Here is a 23,544-nt window from a genome sequence, read left to right on the forward strand (position 1 = left end):
AATTCTTAGGAGTAAGTGCATACACCATCGAAGAAAAAAAATGCTCTCCTTATGTTCGAAATTAAGGCAGTTGTAAGTGCTAAAAATATTGGTTCACTTATTTTTAATCTGGAAGGGCATCTTCCAAAGTAGAATAGTCCTAGATCGCACATAAAGGCAGTCTTGTATCTGTTTTTTTTTTTTCATTCTGATTTGGTGATAACCAGTTTTTAAATCAAAGACTGTCAAATATTTAGATGTGCCGACTTTGTCTAGAATATTCGCTATGTTGGGTACGGGATGATTGTAGTCGGATATTACGTCATTAAGATTTTTAAAGTCTATTACGACTCTGTATCTTTTTTGTCCGTCAGGTCCTAGCTTTTTTGGCATGCAGAAAACAGGCACCATGTAAGTGCTCTAGGAAGACTGAATAATTTCGTTCACAAGCATTTCTTTGACTTGTCCGTTTATTTCTTTCCGTAAGACAGGAGGTTGCCGGAAACGCTGAATTTTAATGGGGGTACCAGTTATTATTGGGATGTTTAGCTCCACAAAGTCTGTAGCCGGTAAACTTTCACCTTCGAGGTAAAATCTGTCAGCATAGTCTACTATTATCTTTTTCATGGTTGTTAGCTTGTTATGCTCGATGTGCTCGAGAAGTAATAAATTTAGAACCTTTTGTTTACGTAGTGTTACGCTCGAGTTTTCTAATGTGTTTAAGACTTTTTTGTTTTTAATGTTTGGAGTATATTATCTTTTTATTTTTAATTTGAAGTTTTTTATGCAATTGTTAGTGCGTTCTTTAATTTGTATAATTTTCTGAGGATTTTATTTTTTTAAATATGTTTTCATCTGTTTTTGCAATATCTGAAGCCCTCTAGGTACTTAGTGTTAGAATGTTTTTGAGATAGGTTTGAATTTTGAGTGAAGTCATGGTCTTTACTTTTGTAAATAAGTGATTTTTTCTAAGCTTTTGAGGCTTTCAAGAAGTTCGTTGTCCATGTTACTTTCATTTGTGTGTGCGTATAGATTGTCGTTATGATTTTTAACTTCAGTGCTTTTGCAGTTATCGTCAGTTTCGTAATATCTTCTTACAGGGTTTAAATTTTTCTGATTTTTGAATATGGATACCTGATAATTGTTGAGTTTGAAGTTTTGGATTCTTACGTGGTGGTTGTCTGTGTGCTGATTTTTCTGATTTTAGATTTCGGAGTTTATTACAGAAGTTTTTGTATCTTGATTTTTGATTCCAGCGTTCATAGATTAATTTTTTATTTCTTGATTTTAGATTTCAGCGTTTGTGATGTTAGCTTTTATTTCATGATTTTGGACTTTGGCTTTTGGAGTATGGTTTTTTTATTTCATGATTTCAGATTTCAGCTTTCGAAATGTCATTTTTTATTGCATGATTTTGGGTCTTGGAAATTTTAGTAATTCGAGGTTTCTTGTTTCTTGATGACTAGTGAGCATGGATTGTGCAGTTTTCAAAGATTCTGAGTAAGAGTGCTCAGCTCGTTCCGAGAATGGTATCTTAAAAAATTATGATGTTAGGTGAAATAACGGATTCTTTAATGATTGATGACTCAGTACCAGTGTCGAGAATGAATGACAACGGTCGATAAATTTCACTGGATTTGATTGTTACAGTAATGCAGTATAACAGTGTAGGAGAGTGGCTGGGACGACGTTCGATGGTGGATGATGTTGCATTGTACATGGGTGAGGCCTAATGTGTGTCGACTTTGCTAGTATTATAGCGATACCAGCAATTGCCTACTGTGTGCCCTTGTTTTTTTACAAATTTGGCATTTTTCTGGAATTTGGCTTTAGTTTATTCGTGCATCTCGACTTTGTCTATTGGTTATGATTTTTACTGTTTCTTGTAGATGTTCGGATTTATAACACGTGAAGTCTCTTTCTATTTCTATAGCCTGAGTTGTGGCACTTTCAAGGTTGTTCACGTGGCTCATACGTGCTTTTATTACTCAGTGAAGCCATCTTATGAAATATTTAACTTTATCCTGCTGTAGTAATGTATAGAGTTCCTAATGTATCCAACTATCGTGAAGGGTTGCTTCAATTAATTCAATTCATGTATGAGCGTTGCAGTTTTCCATTGTAAATGCGTAAGAGGAAGTGGTTTTTCAGGACGAGCCCATAATTGTTATTTCATAGCTCTTCAACGTAATTTGAGCACGTGAGTATTTTAAAGCAGCGTGCAGCGCACGGACAGCAAATGTGTTTGTGTTCAGCAGTGTTTACAATGTAGTTTAAATATTAAAAATAATTTACCAGCACCTTTCTGAGTAATGGACGATTAGAGGCTAACAGCTTATCTGCAATATCTGGTGAAGTAGATTGCGTATCAAGCTGGTAATATATAATAAGAAATGAAAGGCTTAATTAAATAGTTAGCAAAACTTGCTTTGTTGGTTCACAAAAATTATAACAATAAATGGACAATGGGAAATAATCAGACGGACGTTTAATACAAGCTTCTTTAGCTCATACTGGCTACTTTTTTTTGGGTTGGTTGTTTCTCCAGACAGAGGATAAGCTCACAGGGCGTGGTTCTATTTTAACCCTAAAGCGGATTAATAATCAGGGGTGATACCTGTAGTAAGTCAAGGAGTGGGGGTAAATTTAAATATACTCTTGGAATAGAGAAGCAGCTGCAGACCTAGGCTGGATGTTGAATTTGGCAGTGATGGAACTAGGGAGCAGAAATTACGGGGAGTACGCGACTGATCAAGCGTGCATTGGTATCGATCCATGGGTGCGGCTGCTAGGTGAGATACACAACATATTATTAGTTATCGACTGTAGGTAGATGTCACTAGACGTGACAATATGTTGGTACCTAAGCACGTGCTGTCCACTGGTTTTATTTCAGAACTTCGTGGAAGAATCTGTTCTCTTAATTTTACACTTATTCGTTAATTCTAACAATACAATTGTTAAATAATATTACAAAAATACGTTATCAAAAGGAGACTCTAGCTTCTTTCTGTATTTTCCTTAACTTCACCTGAATTTTTCCATACAACACCTTCTATTTTCAAATCATCAATTTTTTTTAACTGTATCAATATTCTTGCATAGTATAATTTTTTAATCGGTTATTGAATTTTTTGTATTTATTAACTAATATCGTGACATGCTTAATACAATAAATTTCTTTATCCACACACACATTTGCATCTGCGAGCTCACAAAAGGTGGAATTCTGCATCACTACTGTATAACTGGAGGATATTTTTCACGCATATCTTGCTTATGGTCATCCTGATGAAAATCAAACGTAATAGATTAATAATATATTTCATTCCATTAGATGTGGTCGTTTTATCCGGTACATCTTTAAAAAAAGCATCCAAGAGTACTTTTTTGTCTGTGTAGGAAGTGTGTCAAATAGGTATTTATGGATGAATGTCATCATGATTTACATGAGCAAGTATTAAAAGGAATTTGGATTTCTAATGGAATAAAATAATCTCTAAAATTAAAGTAAAGTATTATTGAAACAGATATAATTTGGTAGTACAAAATTGCTCCGTATGTCCCCATTTTCCGGAGTGTAGGTCTGTTTACAGGATATACTTGTATAGACACTGTTTTAAAAATTAAACAAGAGGCCAGCGGTTCGCCTAGCAATGTAAGAACACAAGCCAAAGAGGAAATTATAATACTTATTATAGTAATACAGATAAAATAAAACTTGACAAAAATAATACCTCAAAAAATGCAGGTTCGTTATCCCGAGCAATGGTATGTTTAAATAGTTTTTAAAGGAAATTTAGTCAACGCAGAAATCTTCCTAGAACAACCATAGTAAATGATCAAAAATCTTTATTAAAGCTCTTATTTGGTCAAGAAATTTGCGTTGAAGATTGCCTCTCTGCAAACGAAAAAGCAATGTACGTTACATGGAGGTAAAGGATGAAGTGGTATTTTCTTTTCTCTGTACAAATATAGCTGTAGCTGCTTATACAACAGCTCAAGTATAAAAGAAAGAATGTTATACTATGATATTGATTTAATAATATTCATAAGAGACACTAAGGAATCTCAGAAATATAAGCCACTAACAGGATCATTAGTACGCCAACTAACAGACAAGTAAAATGAGTATGGTGATGGTTCTCTGATAGTAACTTTTGAGTCTAGTGGACAAAAGTTTTACAGCTATCGCGTACGTACTCCAACTGGTGATACGTAAAACTCATGTAAAGTAAAAGGTATTCACATCAATGACGAAAGTAAATTAAAAATTAATTTTGATACTACTGCCTCTATGGTTCATAACAAATTTTAACATAATAGCGATTACGAGGACGAGGGACACAAAAAATATGTAATTACTACATAAAATACAGTGATAAGAAAAATTAACATGCTCGTCTCCGTAGCATGCATTAAAAATAAAACGTGCGCAATTGTCTTAAAAGAAAAAACGTTTTTTCATAAATGGAAAATGCTTTTATCCATCCAACTCTACAAAAGTTGAATAATTTTTATTTTTTGGAAATTTTTCATACAAGAAAATTTATTTAAATACATATATCACGTTTTAATGAATTCCTTTTTATACTTGTTAAATTTATTTTTTTCAAAGATGTTTTAATGATCTTAGACTCAAAGAATATCCTACAAAAATATTCGGTTATTCTCAAAATAGCCGATAGTTAAAACGATAGCATGTGCAACGTCAATAGAGAACGTGCATGCAGCAGGGATTCATAATATATAGCCTTCTATTGCTCAAAGGAATCTTTAAACACGTGTAGCAATAGTAAAATTATCAATTATCAAATGCTACATAACGTAATAAAATATTTTTAGAGTACGTAAATCGGGCTCTTATCCAAATCATTGTCCCATGATTATGACGTAGTAACTTCTGAGCTTTTAAGGTTTATTCGGCTTACGATTTATGATGTCGAGTTTTGCTGTGAGACATTATTGTGCCATATTCGAATACGCTTCGAATGAAGCAGACTGGATGTTTGCTTACAAAGTTAAAAAAAGTCAAAAACTGTATTTAAAAAACTATAAATCCAGAATTTGCTCGAGCCATGTCTGAACATCTACCAAAAGTTAATTTAGATATGTTGTTGACACAAATTTCTTCTGGCAATAGTTATAAAAGTATAAAAATGCAAGGCATGAAGGCAATAAGGTTGGTTTAACGTCTGGGTGTGCAAGATGCTATCGATACAAATTTGATATCACATACGAATGAATTCAAAAAAATTGCAAAATAATGTCAAATTAATACTTAATAGGTAAATGCGTTCATATTACAGAGACCAGGGTATTGGATACGTTTGAATACAGCAAAAAAGGCCAGAATGTATGGTCTAGGCAAAAGTGTGTCCTAAACGTAAAGTCTGGAATAAAAATTATTCTGTTGAAATAGTCGTAGATGAGCAGGCTGAAACTATTATCAAAGCCGAGTATTAAGACTGCTGCATTTCAAGGTGGATGCAAACATGCCATTGCAGTTATAGCTTAGATATACAGGAAATCTGAACAACCATCTTGCACTAGTGTGGAATGCTACTGGAAAAAGCCAGTATTTTCTGGTTGTCTGGGGTTGGATCCATGATAAAGTATCAAGAGATAAGAGAAACTTTTCTAAAAGCATCAAATGAAGACAAAGTAAATAATAGTAACAAATTTCTCAAATCAATTTTGGATCATCCAATGGCAAAAATCTCCGGAAGTCACATTGTTCAATTTTTTGTCTGAATACCGTGCAAATATTGTTCCTACATTATTAAGCAGTGTATTATATTACAAAGGATCCAAGAATAACGTAGACGATTTTAAACAGTACTGTTTATAATTTTTGACTGACGACAATTGTCTCCTTGCATCCAGAGTCAACTGTCAGCAAGCTGACTGTTTCGTATGGTTTGAATTAAGGTACGGACGTATAACTGTTTAAGTAATCTATGAAGTTGCTCAATGTTCAACAATTGATTACTCGTGAGTACAAAAAATACTTGGCTTTTAAAACTCTAATTCCCCAAATATAGAAGAAGGAAAAGATTTGTAGAGTACTGTTTTGTCCATAGTTGGTCAACAGTTAAAAGTAAGATTTGGAGAAAGCAACATCAGGAAATCTGGGCTTATTACAAAGAAAGTACTTCAGCCTGACTTACAGGGCACTTAAACAGCAGCATTTAGGTGGTACTTGAGCAGTACTTTGGCAGCACCTGGGTGGTACTGAAGCAGCACTCAATCAATGGCACTTGGGTAGTACTTACGTGGAATTTCAACCGCGGCCCTTAAGTGGTACTTGAGTTATCAGTAACACTTAGACGGTATTTTGGCGGCATTTAAGCAGTACTTTGGCGGCACTTGGGCCGTACTTAGGTAGCATTAAAGTAGTGGCACTTGGAAGGCACTTGGTCGGTACTTTAGTGGTACTGTTACGGGATTTAAAGAGCGGTACTTGGGCAGTACTTAGGTGGCACTGAAGTAGCGGTATTTCTGCAGTACTTAAGTAGTACTTGGGTGGTATTGAAGCAGTGGCAATTGAGTGGCACTGAAGCAGTACTTTGGCGCCACGTTGGTGGTATTTTGGCAGCATTAAAGCAGCGGCACTTCAGCGGTATTTTAACAGTACTTGGGTAGCTCTTTAGCAATGGTTCTTAGGTGGAATTTGAGCAGTGGCATTTGGGTGGTTCTTGAGTGGTACTTCGGTACAACTTGGGTGGTACTCAGGTGGTATTAGGGCAACATTTAGGCAGTAGAACTCAAGCGGAATTTTGGCGGTACTTCAGTGGCACTTGGGCAGTAGTAAGTGGGATTGAAACAGTGGCACTTTACAGTATTTGAGCGGTATTTTGTCATCACTTGGGCACTACTTGAGTGACATTGAAGCAGTGGAACTTGGGCGGCATTTCGGTGGAACTTTAGTGGCACTTAGGTGCCACTTAAACAGCAGCATTTAGGCAGTACTTGAAAGGTACTTTAGCAGCATTTAAAAAGCAGTACTTGGGTAGTACTTAAGTGGTTCTTTGCTGGCATTAAGGTGGTACTTGGGCGGTACTTAGGCGGCATTTAAGCAGCGGAACTTTGGAGGTACTTCGGTGGCACTCAGGCCATACGTAGCGACATTTAAATAGTGGTGTTGGGTAGTACTTAGTAGTACTTTAGCGGTACTTGGGCAGTACTTCAGTGGCATTGAAGCAGTGTCACTTGGGCGGCACCTCAGCGGTACTTTGGTGGCACCTGGGTGGTACTTGAACAGCAATAAAGCAGTGGCACCTCAGTGGCACTTTGGCTATACTTGGGTGCCTCTTTCGCAGTGGCACTTGGTTGCTTCTTTAGTGGTACTATGGCCCCACTAAGACGGTATTTGAGCGGCGGTACTTGGGTGGTCGTCGAGTGGCACTTGAGTGGTACTAAGGAAGTACTTGGGCAATATTGACGACGAAATATTGCTCAAATACTGCTAAGTGCCACCGCTATTTATTTAATGATTTTCAATTCCTTATCATAGTTTTTTAAGTTCTTGACATGTAAAGAAGTCTATGAATGTAGCTGTAGTGTGCAAACATTTAATGTGAAAATGATTATAAAGTTTCAATGTATTGTAGTGTCTATATAAGTGGATTCGTGGAAAATATTATAATGTATACTTAAGTGTAAGAAATTAATTTCTCATTAATACAGGACGTCCAATGACAGTTGGTTAGTAATTAAAACAACGTTCAATGGTGGTACTGTCAAATTTTGTATTTATTAAAACAAAACTACGTTTCGGCCAGTTGGAAAATGTCCCAGCCCTCATCAGGTACAAAAATCTTTAAGTAATTAAAAAAAAATTCTTAACAATAACAATTTTGGTAAATACAATAAACTTATCAAATTTTAATTCAATTCTTATATGTTCTTGTTTATAAGCTTCTATTTGATTTAAACGCTATTTGTATATTTTAATTATTGAGATGTTTTTTAGTTTCTTCTGATAGTTTTCTGTTGTTTATAATAATAAAGTATTTATTATCTTTCGCAGGCAAGGGGATAAGTTTTTTTTTTTTTATCATCTATTAACAAGTATAATAGAAAAATATTAAGCCCTTATACAGAACAAGTATGTACACCCGAGTGACAGTGATTCTTTCTTGGCACTTGCCCTAAATGGCAACGTTGAATATTATTTTTTCGAAGCAATCATAGATGTCGACAGATATGCATGGCACCCAGACTTCTCCCCTGTAAGTAAAGAAAGGGAAGCGGAGGGAGAGCCTGACAGAGCTTGTTTACGTTTTTGAGCGTATCTTCTGCTATGCCGTCGAGACACGTAATAGTGTGATTTTTGGTGCCGGCATTATGAGTATAAGACTCGTTCTCCAGCTGTAGTTGTACCCCGTGGTATTATTTATGTAATTAATTAACTATAGCTGCACGATAGAGTCCTGACGGCTTACATAAAACAATGCTACATTAGTTCAATAACCTGCAATTAATAATTAAGTTTAATTAACTCCTGAACAAGAGTGTGCACGTTGTAAGTCAATAGCTGTTTTTATTTGTTTATATTAATTTATCTCGCAAACGAGATAAACTTAGGGGTATCAAAATCTCGCACTTATTTTCTGATCCTGTAGATTGATTGAAAATATCAGCTGATACCAGATGAGCAGGATTCCTCAAAGATTCCTTGTTAAATCCTAAATTGCATATTACGTGCTTGTCAAGATTAAAACAGATGGTTTTCGATGCTTATTTTTTTTGCATAAAGTCTAAAAGACAGTTAATTTAGTGGAAGTGTGGGGAAGCAGCAAAGTTTCAGATAAGTGCCACAAATTCTTAATCTTTTACATAATATATATTGGATACAAGAAATCCGATACTTTGTGGTTTTTTTTGTATTTGTTTCCAGAATATGACTTTTTTAAAGGAGTATCCAACAGTACTAAACATGACCAAAGGATGACAGCAATAAGGTATCGGGCAACAAGCAGCTGGTCAACAAAAGGAACAATCTCCTGGCAGTAAAGTGCTTGTACTCGTCGGATTTGGTGTTTCCACCAAGTTCTCTTTACTAGTCAGGTCAACTGTAAGAAATTCATGCAAAGGGCCTGAGTGTTAATGCTCCAGTGGCTTCCAGTAGCTTTGTCAGCAAAAATCGTGTAAAAGTCTGTATCTGGGTAAGCTAGTGTATTACTCTGTTTTTTTTTTGCTTTTTTCACAATAACAGCATGCCTTTGAACTTCTGGCATTTTAATTATGAAAATGCACGTATCATTGGCAGAATTTTAATAAAAATAGCCTGTTACCGTTGTTAATACTTAACTTCCAAACTTGTGTGTGCGTTTTAGGTAGTGCAAGGCTAAGGAAGAAATATCGATGGCATTCGAAAAGGACCCCACGGCTTAGGAAAGCCAACGATGATTGGTGTATGAGTTCTGAAGTATTTGCAGATCATCACTATTTTGAAGGAGTACCCAGCACGATACACTGTCACACTCAAAATTAGATCTTTGCAGGGAGTGTTGACAGAAGCTACAGCCAAAGTAGGTATAATATTTTATAGGCACGTTGAAAAGTAGTTCCAAAGCGCTCAATCAACTTGCAATGTCGAGACAACAATGCGCAATGGTTTTTGTAAGCTGCTAACAGATTATCTTAAAATCACCCACAACCTCACAAATCACCGTATAAGCCTGTTTTGGGCATTCGCTTGTGCATACTCATCTGCTCCGTTGAATGCCCAAAACTGGCTTATACGGTGAATTGTAAGGTTGTGGATGATCCTAAATTATTGTACTGGCAGCTTACAAAACACATTGCGCTTCATTGTTTTGATATGACAAGTTTATTCAGTGCTCTGAAATTACTTTTCAACGTGCCCATGAAATAATTATATCCATCTTGGCTGCAGTTGCTGTGATCGCTTACTGTAAAGATCTTATTTTGGTTGGTATGATAGCAGGACTCACAAGGCTGGGATTTTAAAGGAAGGAATTAAAAAAGTGTTTCTCTTTAAAATTCATCTTTTCAAAATTGGGTAATCTTATTTTTATACTTTCACAATTAGTATACCTGTGAAACTATTACTTTGAAAGTAATAAATTGTGACAGTTATGAATTTCCATGTTGGAAAGGTGTAAAATTAATTATCAATTTGCTCGAACACTTGTTTGAACATAGGTAGAGCTGGGTGGAGGAGGGATGTGGGATGGCATACGACAAGTGTCCATTGATTTACGAATGCCAACTACTGTTGTTTTCGAAACCTTACTCCACTTTACAAGCGATTTTATGAACACTGCAAAGTCCTCAGCCTATCAAACCAGGATGAAAATTAATAATGAAGAGAGAACATTCTACGCTCGGATGAATGCTATTTATTAATTATCATTAATTCCGTTCAATATATTCCTTGTGCTCTCACTACTCTCATTTTGTAATCTATTATATATTTTAATAACATGCATTATGGTATCGTAACATACATATGATAGTTTGATAGATACCAATAATCGGAATAAAAATGTTGATGTAGTAAAAATTAAATCTAAGGTATGGTAACAAAAATATAAAAACTAATGAAATGTGCTCTAGTAAAATAATTAAAATTTATATTTTTGGTTTAATTTTATCGAAGTCGCTGATTAGATATTGTTCTTCCTTTGTCAGACTTATCTTTTTTTTGAATCCAAAAGCCAGGTCACTCTTTAAACGAGTATAGTCCTCTTTCAAGACGAAATAGGATTTTGTCACAAATTTTTCTGAAAACACATAAATAGTTGTTTTTAGCGTAGTTTTGAAAATACTGCTTTCCACTTTTCCGATGAACATAAAAATGCGAAATCGAATAACTCGTTGTTTTTACATAAACTTACTAGTGATTACATTGGGGCCGAAGCATCCAGCAAAACTGGGCGAGTTGCACTGATAGACGACGCTTTCCCATACTCTATTCACCATATCTTCCGTCATATCCTATCTAAATTCAACACCGAAGATTTGTCGAATCTCAGCTATCTCTTCTTTAACAAAAACTGGAATGTAATTTCGGACGTTTAATATTTGTTGTTCGTTCAGACCGTGCCGGGCTAACTCTATCTCGTAATATTCCATCTTTAACGTGAAATTACAGGATCCCGTGTATCTACTTGTTATTTTTACTAGTGTCTCACTACAAAGGTGTTTTTTAATACGTCTTTCTTTTGAAGCTTTTTAATATTCTTAAATAGATTTACGGTCTAAGTTAATTAGATTCGAAATGTCGTACTTGTCACTCCAATATAGAAATTACGACATGAAGTATTGTAAGGTGGCGAATTGTATGACGCAATTGCTATAGTTACTTTGACAATAGCATATGTCATACCGTCGCAGATGATCTTGTTGGAACCTGCTCTTTACAAGTAGACTTCAAATGTTATACTTAAACTGACAGCGCATGGGCCAACTGTTTCGTTGCACAGTAGTAAAAGATTTGTGTGAAGAAGATAACAGTAGTCGCTGATTGTTGATTTTTGTTTAACTGTTTACATAAAAAAATATTATCATGGCATTCAGACCAACAGAAGTCAACTTGGCTTGAATGAGAACATTGTGGGTAAGAGATGTAGGTCTGCCGGAAATTTGTGAACAACTCGGTTGTTGTCGCAAAACGGCCTTGAAATGGTCAATGCGTTTCGAAATGGAAGCGGAAATTGAAGAATTCCAGGCGCAAGATGAAAGACACTGTAAGTTAATTAACAGATAAACAGAAAAACTATTTTTCCACCCTCGGGTGGTTTTGGGAGGCTGGTACTTCCTCGGGCAAAAAAACAGTTTTCTGGAACTCGTTCAAAAAGTCTCCTTTACGAACCTCATTACGTCCCTCGCCTTCGGCTCGGGCCGCAAACCTCTCGGTTCGCAAACAGAGACTTTTCAAACTCGTAGGAAAACTACTATTTTTAAATTGCATTTCACATGAATCATTTACCTTACTAATACATCAACAATTAATTCACAGTCAACGGATCACGTCGGAAACTAACTGATGACGATATTGCGAGGGTCATGGAGGAGATGACTCGTCATCCTTTCGAGCCACTGAAAAATCTACTGGAGACATTGGAACTAGACGTTTGTTATAGAACTTTGAGAAGGGAAATGTCAAAAAGTACTGAACTTAAATGTTTCAAAGCTGCAAAAAAAACGTCTCTACTGGAAAGGCACAAGGCAGCCAGATTGCATTTTGCGCACAATCATCTGCAGCTCACTCAAGAAGAATGGAGAAACACGGTATTCATCGACGAGAAGGTTTTTTCCACTGACAAGGATGGACGATGCACTGTGTGGCGACCACCAAATTCCCGATACTTGGGAGATTATGTGATTCCGCAGTCACACAGTGGTCGTGTTAATGAGGCATATTGGGGATGGTGCACTGGCCATGGTGCTGGTGATATCGTGGAAGTCGGTCGTCGCATTAACTCCCCCCGGTACGTCCAAATACTAGAAACCTTTTTGGTAGGATCCGTGACTCCCCTCTTTCCTGATGCTAAAGTCATACGAGTCGTAGAAGATAATAGCCCAGTCCATACAGCACGCATTGTTCAGGATTGGTACCGAGACCATCCACTTTTCCAACGATTACATTGGCCAGCTCGTTCGCCAGACTTGAACGTCATTGAAAATGCTTGGTCAATGATGGTGAGGGATTGAAGACCTGGGATGGCTCAAAATGCATTTGAGTTGCACGAAAACGTAATTTTTCAATGGCAAAATCTTACGGATAATCCCCATTACTTTAGAACTTTAACCAACTCAATGCACACTCGTTTGGAAAAAGTGATTCAAGCCCAAGGAGGTTATATAAATTACTGAATACTATAAAACATTGAGTTAGCTATAAAATATGTTAATATAGATTGGTTAATTAGTGTTTGTTCCGATTGTTGGTATCTATCAAACTATCATTTGTATAATACGATACCATAATGCATGTTATTAAAATATATAATAGATTACAAAATGAGAGTAGTGAGAGCACAAGGAATATATTGAACGGAATTAATGATAATTAATAAATAGCATTCATCCAAACGTAGAATATTCTCTCTTCATTATTTATTTTCATCCTGGTTTGATAGGCTGAGGACTTTGCAGTGTTCATAAAATCGCTTGTAAAGTGGAGTAAGGTTTCGAAAACAACAGTAGTTGGCATTCGTAAATCAATGGACACTTGTCGTATGCCATCCCACATCCCTCCTCCACCCAGCTCTACCTATGTTCAAACAAGTGTTCGAGCAAATTGATAATTAATTTTACACCTTTCCAACATGGAAATTCATAACTGTCACAATTTATTACTTTCAAAGTAATAGTTTCACAGGTATACTAATTGTGAAAGTATAAAAATAAGATTACCCAATTTTGAAAAGATGAATTTTAAAGAGAAACACTTTTTTAATTCCTTCCTTTAAAATCCCAGCCTTGTGAGTCCTGCTATCATACCAACCAAAATAAGATCTTTACAGTAAGCGATCACAGCAACTGCAGCCAAGATGGATATAATTATTTCATGGGCACGTTGAAAAGTAATTTCAGAGCACTGAATAAACTTGTCATATCAAAACAATGAAGCGCAATGTGTTTTGTAAGCTGCCAGTACAATAATTTAGGATCATCCACAACCTTACAATTCACCGTATAAGCCAGTTTTGGGCATTCAACGGAGCAGATGAGTATGCACAAGCGAATGCCCAAAACAGGCTTATACGGTGATTTGTGAGGTTGTGGGTGATTTTAAGATAATCTGTTAGCAGCTTACAAAAACCATTGCGCATTGTTGTCTCGACATTGCAAGTTGATTGAGCGCTTTGGAACTACTTTTCAACGTGCCTATAAAATATTATACCTACTTTGGCTGTAGCTTCTGTCAACACTCCCTGCAAAGATCTAATTTTGAGTGTGACAGTGTATCGTGCTGGGTACTCCTTCAAAATAGTGATGATCTGCAAATACTTCAGAACTAATACACCAATCATCGTTGGCTTTCCTAAGCCGTGGGGTCCTTTTCGAATGCCATCGATATTTCTTCCTTAGCCTTGCACTACCTAAAACGCACACACAAGTTTGGAAGTTAAGTATTAACAACGGTAACAGGCTATTTTTATTAAAATTCTGCCAATGATACGTGCATTTTCATAATTAAAATGCCAGAAGTTCAAAGGCATGCTGTTATTGTGAAAAAAGCAAAAAAAAAACAGAGTAATACACTAGCTTACCCAGATACAGACTTTTACACGATTTTTGCTGACAAAGCTACTGGAAGCCACTGGAGCATTAACACTCAGGCCCTTTGCATGAATTTCTTACAGTTGACCTGACTAGTAAAGAGAACTTGGTGGAAACACCAAATCCGACGAGTACAAGCACTTTACTGCCAGGAGATTGTTCCTTTTGTTGACCAGCTGCTTGTTGCCCGATACCTTATTGCTGTCATCCTTTGGTCATGTTTAGTACTGTTGGATACTCCTTAAAAAAAGTCATATTCTGGAAACAAATACAAAAAAAACCACAAAGTATCGGATTTCTTGTATCCAATATATTGGGATTATGCCTCTACCACGTGACCTTAGTATATATATGACTAATATAGATGCGAAATAACACAGGTCTTATGGGAGAAATCTTGTTTTTATTTTTTTTTCGCACTTAAAAAGATATTGAGCTTTAAAAGGTTGTTAATTCCATGTTACTTACATTATGAGAGTTACGTAGTTATTTTTTTCCTTTGATAAATTCGTTCATGAAGGTTGAAAAAGCGTTTAGAACGTATACGGAGTGCCGTTAACCCTACTTTGAGCTGTTTGTTTACCTCTGAGCATCAGCAGCAGTGGCGCAGCAGCAGCAACAGCTGGAACAAACAGCTCAAAGTAGGGTTAAACGGCACTCCGTATGCGTTCAAAACGCTGTTTTAACCTTCATGAACGAATTCACCAAAGGAAAAAAATAACTACGTAACTCTCATTATGTCAGGAACATAAAATTAACAATTTTTTTAAGCTTAATATCTTTTTAAGTGCGAAAAAAAATGAAAACAAGATTCCTCCCATAAGACCTGTGTTATTTCGCATCTATATTATAGTCATATATATACTGAGGTCACGTGGTAGAGGCATAATCCCAATATTATGTAAAAGATTAAGAATTTGTGGCACTTATTTGAAACTTTGCTGCTTCCCTACACTTCCACTAAATTAACTGTCTTTTAGACTTTATGTAAAAAAAATAAGCATCGAAAACCATCTGTTTTAATCTTGACAAGCACGTAATATACAATTCAGGATTTAACAAGGAATCTTTGAGGAATCCTGCTCATCTGGTATCAGCTGATATTTTCAATCAATCTACAGGATCAGAAAATAAGTGCGAGATTTTGATACCCCTAAGTTTATCTCGTTTGCGAGATAAATCAATATAAACAAATAAAAACAGCTATTGACTTACAACGTGCACACTCTTGTTCAGGAGTTAATTAAACTTAATTATTAATTGCAGGTTATTGAACTAATGTAGCATTGTTTTATGTAAGCCGTCAGGACTCTATCGTGCAGCTATAGTTAATTAATTACATAAATAATACCACGGGGTACAACTACAGCTGGAGAACGAGTCTTATACTCATAATGCCGGCACCAAAAATCACACTATTACGTGTCTCGACGGCATAGCAGAAGATACGCTCAAAAACGTAAACAAGCTCTGTCAGGCTCTCCCTCCGCTTCCCTTTCTTTACTTACAGGGGAGAAGTCTGGGTGCCATGCATATCTGTCGACATCTATGATTGCTTCGAAAAAATAATATTCAACGTTGCCATTTAGGGCAAGTGCCAAGAAAGAATCACTGTCACTCGGGTGTACATACTTGTTCTGTACAAGGGCTTAATATTTTTCTATTATACTTGTTAATAGATGATATTAAAAAAAAACTCATCCCCCTTGCCTGCAAAAGATAATAAATACTTTATTATTATTAACAACAGAAAACTATCAGAAGAAACTAAAAAACATCTTAATAATTAAAATATACAAATAGCGTTTAAATCAAATAGAAGCTTATAAACAAATATTGAAAATGATGAGGATGAAATAGAAAAAGAAAATAAATCTGTTACTTACGAACTTAGTTGAGGATCTTATAAAAAGAAGTATAGAGGGCAGGCAGAGAGAACTTTTAAATATAGGATAAAAGAACACAAAAATACCTATAAAAAAAGACCAGATACTTCTGGTAATGCTAGCCATCTTATCGACTGTAATCATACTTTTGATGAAAGCTTCAAGCTTTTACATGTATGTAATAAAATAACAAAATTAGATTGATTAGAAGCATTAGAAACTTATAAATGAAGAAATTTACATATTTTATCAAATGATATGTTAAACCTTAATATTTAACCTTTACTAAATCTATATCGTTCATCATGTATTTATGTCAACTTTGTATAATGTGTATGTAAGGTAATGACCAATTTCTGTATTGTAATTACAATTATGAACATTTTGAACGTATGGTTGAATGTGAACGTAGTGTATCAATCAGTCTTGTTGTACGAGCGTCTAAAGTAGGTACTGGGATATGGAAACGGCCGTAACGTTTGTTACGATTAAAAAAAAAAAAAAAAAAAAAAAAAAACAACGTAAACATCGACTAATAAAAAGTCATTTACTTATTTTATAAACCTAGCATTGTAAGGTTTGTAAGGAAGTGTGTGTAAATAGTGTGCACTTCTCTTTTCTTATTTTGATCTCCCCTTAAAAATTAAGATTAAGGTGCCTTTTATTCAGTATGGTCCGATGTGTTTATTCTGGATATTTTATTCTGGTTTATTGACACCATAATGAAGTTAATCATTTATTTGTGTATGCGCAGTTTCTATCGTTCTTAATCTCTGATTTTTATCTCTAGTACTAATGATGTAGTAACGTTGGCAATGTTAAGTAAAATTCTAAATTTTTTGTAGTATGTCTTCCTACGTGTGATAAATAAAAGACGGCCTTAAAGTTGGAGTAATCTAGCGTACAAGATACTTTCTTCATGTGTTTTCCAATTCTATAGCCTTATAAAGTATTGTTCAGTAATAGGCAAGTATATTGTCCTTTAAGTAGTATACTAAGATAACGTCCTTCAGTTTCTACCTTGGCAATCAATGACACTTAATTGGTCATTTTGTTATTTTGAATCTGTAAATGGTAATATGATGTATGTTGTGATGGTTATGGATTGATATATGTATAAGTACTATTGTAGTATACTTAGTGTTGCTAAGAATTGTAAATATTTGTTGGTTATTGATAAAAAAAAATAACATGAGGTATGAGGAGAGAGTTATCCAATGGGTACATATAAAAAGATTTTACCTTTAATTTTATAGTAACCTTGCAATTAGAATAATAAATAACGTAACGTTAATGATGTTTTTTTTTAATGATTTAAAAATATATAATATATTATATATACTTACTGATATAGCGCAAATATGCGGTTTTAATATTTTGCCTAGCAATATATGTTTAATCTTATGATTTGGATTTTTTTTCCATACGTCACTATACGTGATAATAATAATTGCACCAATTATGAATTTTCTCGTTGATTTAATAAAACACAAAACTGAACTCTTAATAAGCAGATTAATGTATTTTCTTGACATAGGATGTAGATTGTTAAATCATAAGGTTCTACTATTTGGTTTATTTCCTGGTACTGTCAATTTTCTTTCTTAAATCGATAGTTTTGCTAAAAAAGTCAGCTTTTTTAGAATTTGTATACATTGTCTTCTTTTGTATATAACAACATGTTTTTAATGTGTCTTAAACTAAACTTTACAAAAAAAATGGGTTATCATGTTTTCGTTTTGTAATTTGCACTCCTTTTGATGGGTTTGGCGTACTCCGTAAGAAGACAAACACAGTTGTTCTTATAAGTTTCTTTTATCCTTGGATTTTTTAAAAGAGATGTTGCATTTATTATAAATTTTCTTACTATTATAAAGTTATGATTAAAATTTTCATGGAACGTAAAAAAATAATCAGAAAAATGAATAAAACACAAGAAAACAGTTGGCCAGTTCTACCTAAGTGGCTCAGTTTAGCTCAGTCTCCCCTTAGTGCAATGAAACAGAGACAACATTTTTCTAAGAACTCGAAAACTTTTCTTTTATGTAAACAAGAATATACTATAGTTCATAAAATAAGTAAATTATTAAAAAAAACAGTATTTATCTATTATTAATAATGTGTATCGAAAAAATCAATCTTGACGTACTCATCAACAAATTTTAGAATTTGTACTTACTTTTTACGTGAGTAAGTATTATGTTAGGTGCATTGAGCCTACATACAGAGTCTTGCTTAAGCTCTCGTACCAAACGCATGCTTTTTGTGGACGCTCGTTACGCATCACTCTTACTCAGACTTAAGCTCTCTCAAATCAGCTGTCAGGGCTCCCTCTATTCTCTTTCAGTAAATGCGACTTAGCCGCACCTCGTGACTGTGTTTCCAATAAATTTTACACCCGCGTACACGCCACCCTCAGGGGTGGCCCGGATGGCTGGCCCTTCACTAGAGCACAGTCTAAAAAGCAACACAGTGGATACGCAGCTCGCTCTCCTGGAACACAGCAGTGACGCCCGACATCGCCACAGAACTTGTTATCCAAAAACAATGAAATTAGTACCTAGAAAAAAAGTGAGTGAGTACTCAGTTTAGCTGGAAAGCTCCATCCAGTAAATAAACTCTTCAAAACGCTCCAATGAGGAGGAACGCTGACATTGCAGCACTCTCTACAAAGTCTCCCTTTGCTATGGAAATTTCGCTATTGAAAGGCCGGGTCCTTGTAAATCCGTCACCCACGAATCGTGACACCCTGAACCTTATAAATTCTTCCACTGTGGAAGATGAGACATTTCCCTCGCTACCAAAAACAGTAAGCAACATCTCTGCGAAGTCCCCAAATTCAAAGCCACCCCAGAAAAAACGGTGAATGTGAGATCTCGACGTAGATAATTCCACAGCCAATCTCTCCAACATGGAATTCAAGCAATCTTTGAACACCCGATCACCATCAAGTGCTTCCCAAGCAAAGAAAAACGCGTTTGACGGTCACCTTGAGGACCCATCGTAATTTGAACAAGAGGAGACTGCTACTACTCCCAAAAAGAAGACACCACATCCGATTACAATCTTGGATCAAAAACTCTGGCCCAAGAATAACAAAGCTCTCTTCGTAGACAACGTTCAGCTCCGCAGGGTGATCACCACTGGCACTCGCGTGTATCCCAAGAATATTGACAGTTTTCGACGTATCGTACATGACCTTGACAAAAAATGGTCGAGTTTACCAAACACCAGCTTCACGAGGACCGTGAAATGGTAGTCATCATCCGTGGCGTTAATATTGGCTACACGGAAGCTGAGATCCAGGACATAATCCAGTGAAAAGTACCCTCTGTCCGTCGTGTTTATTACATAACCAAGGGTGGTCGAACCTGCTCCTTGGTCACCATATACCTTGACGCTTTGGACGCCAATTCCTACGATATCTATAAACTCAGGTTCCTTGGGAGCACATCAGTCAGAGTAGAACAAAAGCGTAAGTCGAACGACATTCCCCAATGCCGTTGCTGCTAAAAGTTCAACCACATGGCCGCCTACTGCCACGCTGCCTTTGTCTGTGGCTTCTACAGTTTAAACCATGCCACCGCAGTCTGTAAAAAGAAGGACACGGGTCAAGTCACCCCTTGCTGTGCAAACTGAAATGGTGAGCACCAAGCTTTTTGACGGGAATACTCACGTATTTTAAAGTACACTGGTCTTCTGGATAGGTGTAACAAAGAATTTTTTACAAATGGCACACATTTTGTGGGAGATTCAGTATATACTTTGCAAAAAAATGTTATTCTGCTTTATGTTGATAATAGTCATTTGTTCAACGAACACATCAGATTTGATACACAACTATTGAGTAGCCGTATAAAGGTTGAGCATTGCATTGGTTTATTAAAAGGCAGATGGCGTTTTTTTTTTTGGAAAGGTTCCGATGCGAAAAACTGACTTGATACCTTATTATATTGTATGTGCCTGTATTTTACGTAACGTGTGTCTCAAAAGAGAAGACATTTTTGAAGCTCCAATTGTTCTGTCAGACACAAAAGATAATCATCTTGATTCTATGGATGTTCCAGATATTTTAAAAGAAGAAGGACGGATAGAAGCAGAAATAATCATGATTTTTATGAATAATATATAGAATAATTGACTATTTATCTAGGAATAATAAAACAACAATATTTCTTGTAAATTTGAAAATAACTTTCGATAAAAATTGAGATTTCTATAAATTTACAAATTTGTTAATTTTTTTATGATCATCATCACATACATCGGATGGTTTTTAAAAGTATTTACATTCCTTTCCAAGTGAAGAGGTATCACCAATTTAAGGAGTTTTTGTTGTATACTTCGATACTTTTTCATATACTAATAGCAATTTTTTGGTACTACAAATCTCACGTAATACCTGAGCATCTAATCATATAATCATTATTAATCGAACTACAACAGTAAGTAACAAAATCATTTTGTTGTAGGATTTACAATAAAATCATGAACTTTTTATACTTGCTCAATAACAAGTCATAAAACATGAACATTCAAAAAATTTAGACTGATTTTGAATTATAATACGTGTTAAACGAAGAATATTAGTAACCTCTTTAATATTAACGCTTTTTTTTGATTGACAATATTTATATGTTTAAACGTAGTAACATAGTAATAATCATTGATGAGTGCAACAAGCCTTAAACTATGGTACATTTTTCATATAGCACTTAGTGTACTATCACAGTGTGGTTTCTTTTCGAACACAACAAAGCTATTTTAATATAATAGTTTCTTCTCTAGTATAACGATAAACAGTATTAACACTTCATACTGCATTGGTTTGAAATTTATGCTTAGGTCAAGTTTCATGCATTTAACTGAACGTAACATTAAGAACAAATTTATAAATACGCAAAAATAAATAAGATAAAAAGTGGTTTCAAACTATTGCTAACTTAGATCACTTATAAATAGCACTTTACTTATCACGTTCAATATTACTCATTAAACTTGACAAGGCCTCTAGTTTTTTTGTCTTGGTACGTAGCTCTAGCTTCTCTTCGTAAACGCTTATGCGTTAAAAATTCTTCCATAAACTGTATTTTTGCGAAGCTTAGAATAGATCTACATCCTGTAAGACGTTAAAAATAAAAAATAAATACGCAACTATTGTATAGTTTTTGGTAAACTCACTTCTAGCAGTTGAAGTACTTGGTTCGCTGCCGAGGTCTGGCATTGGGATATTAGATCCAACTATAGATAGAGGTTTGGCCCATGGTTTTTTCTCAAAGATCTCTAAGTAACTGACAGAAAAAGAAACACATTTTTTTGTGATGACAATTATTATTTTTATTACTGTTGCAAGAGTATTGTGTAAGATTATAGTTTTGTAACATCAATTCTAACCTTTACCACTAGAAAATTCAAAATATATGCTTATCTGTGTTATTTTCCAAAAACATAAAAGGTTTGTAAAAGTGTTGTAAAATAATTATATACAAATAGTGCATGGGATACATATATGGTAATCAATATTATCAATGAATGACACACCTCACACTCTTCCTTGTCTCCTACCTATTTGCCTTCTTCAGTTGTTTCTCTGTGCTCAATCATTGTTTATATTTACGCTTTAAGCTATCCACTTTGTTAACACACTGAGATTCCATAAAATTGTGACCTTTGGAGGCCATTTCCATGTGAATTTTTTTCCACATCTAACGATGTGTTATTTTACCATGGCTGGCTTTTGTCTCACTCTTGATAGTCCACTTTCATTTATTTTACTGGTTGAAAATTCCAAAAACAACGCTGCTTGTCTGTAAGTATAGTATAAACAGGATGTAATAACACGCATGATACAAGTTACCATGATTTGAATACATGATTAATAACTGAATTCAGAAAGCAATAATGCGTCAGTAAAATTTGTTTGAAATATGGATATACACACTTTATACGTTTCTTACCATTAGAAGTGTAAGAGTATATTTCTTCTTTAATATAATATGGACCTGAAGAATCAAGATTCTCACTTGATTCTAAAGAATGTTTAGAAGCATCTGTTTGTACACCATGTACACGCTTATAGTCATGTCAAAGCTTGTTTACAAAGCCAGGATCTTATGTTATGTAGTTTTATGTAATATATGTAGGACGTCTAAGGGTACTCAATTAATATGCATTAAGAACTAATTTTACCTTTTTTCGGTTGATCATGATCTTCCTGAGGAACAAGCGATCTATATAGTTTGTTATCACTTTTGTCAACAATTTTGCATTCGACTATTTTTTTTTTTTTATTTTTTTTTGGAGAATTTTTATCAGGAAAGGAGGTAATCGCTTTACGTTTTTGCTCAGCAATGACTTCTTTATGTTTCGTCAGAAGTTGAGTAGCATTTAATACATCTATATAGCAAAATAGAAACGATATAATATCAGTCAATTATTTTGATTAATTATTTTAATACGTTACTCAACATAACGTATAAATTTACAAGCAAAGATTTTCACTATAAAGGAAGTTCATGGGTAAAACAATAATCATATCATAATACTTTGTCTGAATTTGGTTTAATTATTACCCTTTGAAGCTTTGGTGTAATCAGACTTTGAGACTAACTGTGCGTATGATTTTCCACTTTCATTATCTTTTATTTGAAAAGGATGAATAGGGTTACACTTGTCGAACAAACGTAATGCTGTGTTGAGGTTTATTTTTGATAAAATTTTGATCTTTTCGAAAGTTATAAGTAAAAATCGGCGTTTCATGAGTTTGAGACACTCTTTAAGATTTTTTTCACGTGTGATATTCAAGTACGTTGGATAAATTGTCATGTGGAACGATTCGCCCATTTAAATAAATTAAATTTAATCACCCATGCTTCCATCGGATGTATCGCCATAATTTCGCCGAATAACCGCGACTTCAATCCGGACGCTTCCTTCAGAAGCACCCTTCTATCTACCGTATCCTTTACGGCCTCAACCCTATGCACCACTTACACTAATCACAAGTACTCTTCCAAATACACAATAAACAGTGGACTCATACATCTACACACACATACTTTAACACCATGTTAAAGCTTCTCTAACTTTATTCCAGGGCAAGCCAAGATTCGAGCTTCGCACAGATGCGTAAGTGCTCCTCCTCTCATCCCTTTGAGAACGAGCTGGCCTCTAAAATTCTCCGTTATTTTTCTTCTTTCTTTTTCTCTTATGATCTTTTGTCTTCTAGAGGAGTGGTCCTTACAGATCTGTGGGAAGGTTAGTTTTTAGTCAGTAGGCACATCGGGTGAATCCAATACTCCCACCAGATTTGCTGGGATGTCTATGAAGATTTTTCTCTCCCCACTCTATTATAAAAAAAAAAAAAAAAAAAAAAAAAAAAAAAAAAAAAAAAAAAAATGAACCTGCATACAGTCGC

At 35.0% G+C, this 23,544-nt stretch overlaps 1 protein-coding gene across 1 annotated transcript in view; it reads left to right on the forward strand.

The window, feature by feature from the left end:
* bw (brown) overlaps window positions 1–23,544 on the forward strand; it is a 904,351-nt gene that overhangs the window by 293,510 nt on the left and 587,297 nt on the right. The gene's annotated exons all lie outside the window — the stretch shown is intronic.

Source organism: Copidosoma floridanum, unplaced genomic scaffold (assembly GCF_036245765.1).
Source record: "Copidosoma floridanum isolate Cflo_tuat_1 unplaced genomic scaffold, Cflo_Japanese_pri ptg000008l, whole genome shotgun sequence".
Lineage (NCBI taxonomy): Eukaryota > Metazoa > Arthropoda > Insecta > Hymenoptera > Encyrtidae > Copidosoma > Copidosoma floridanum.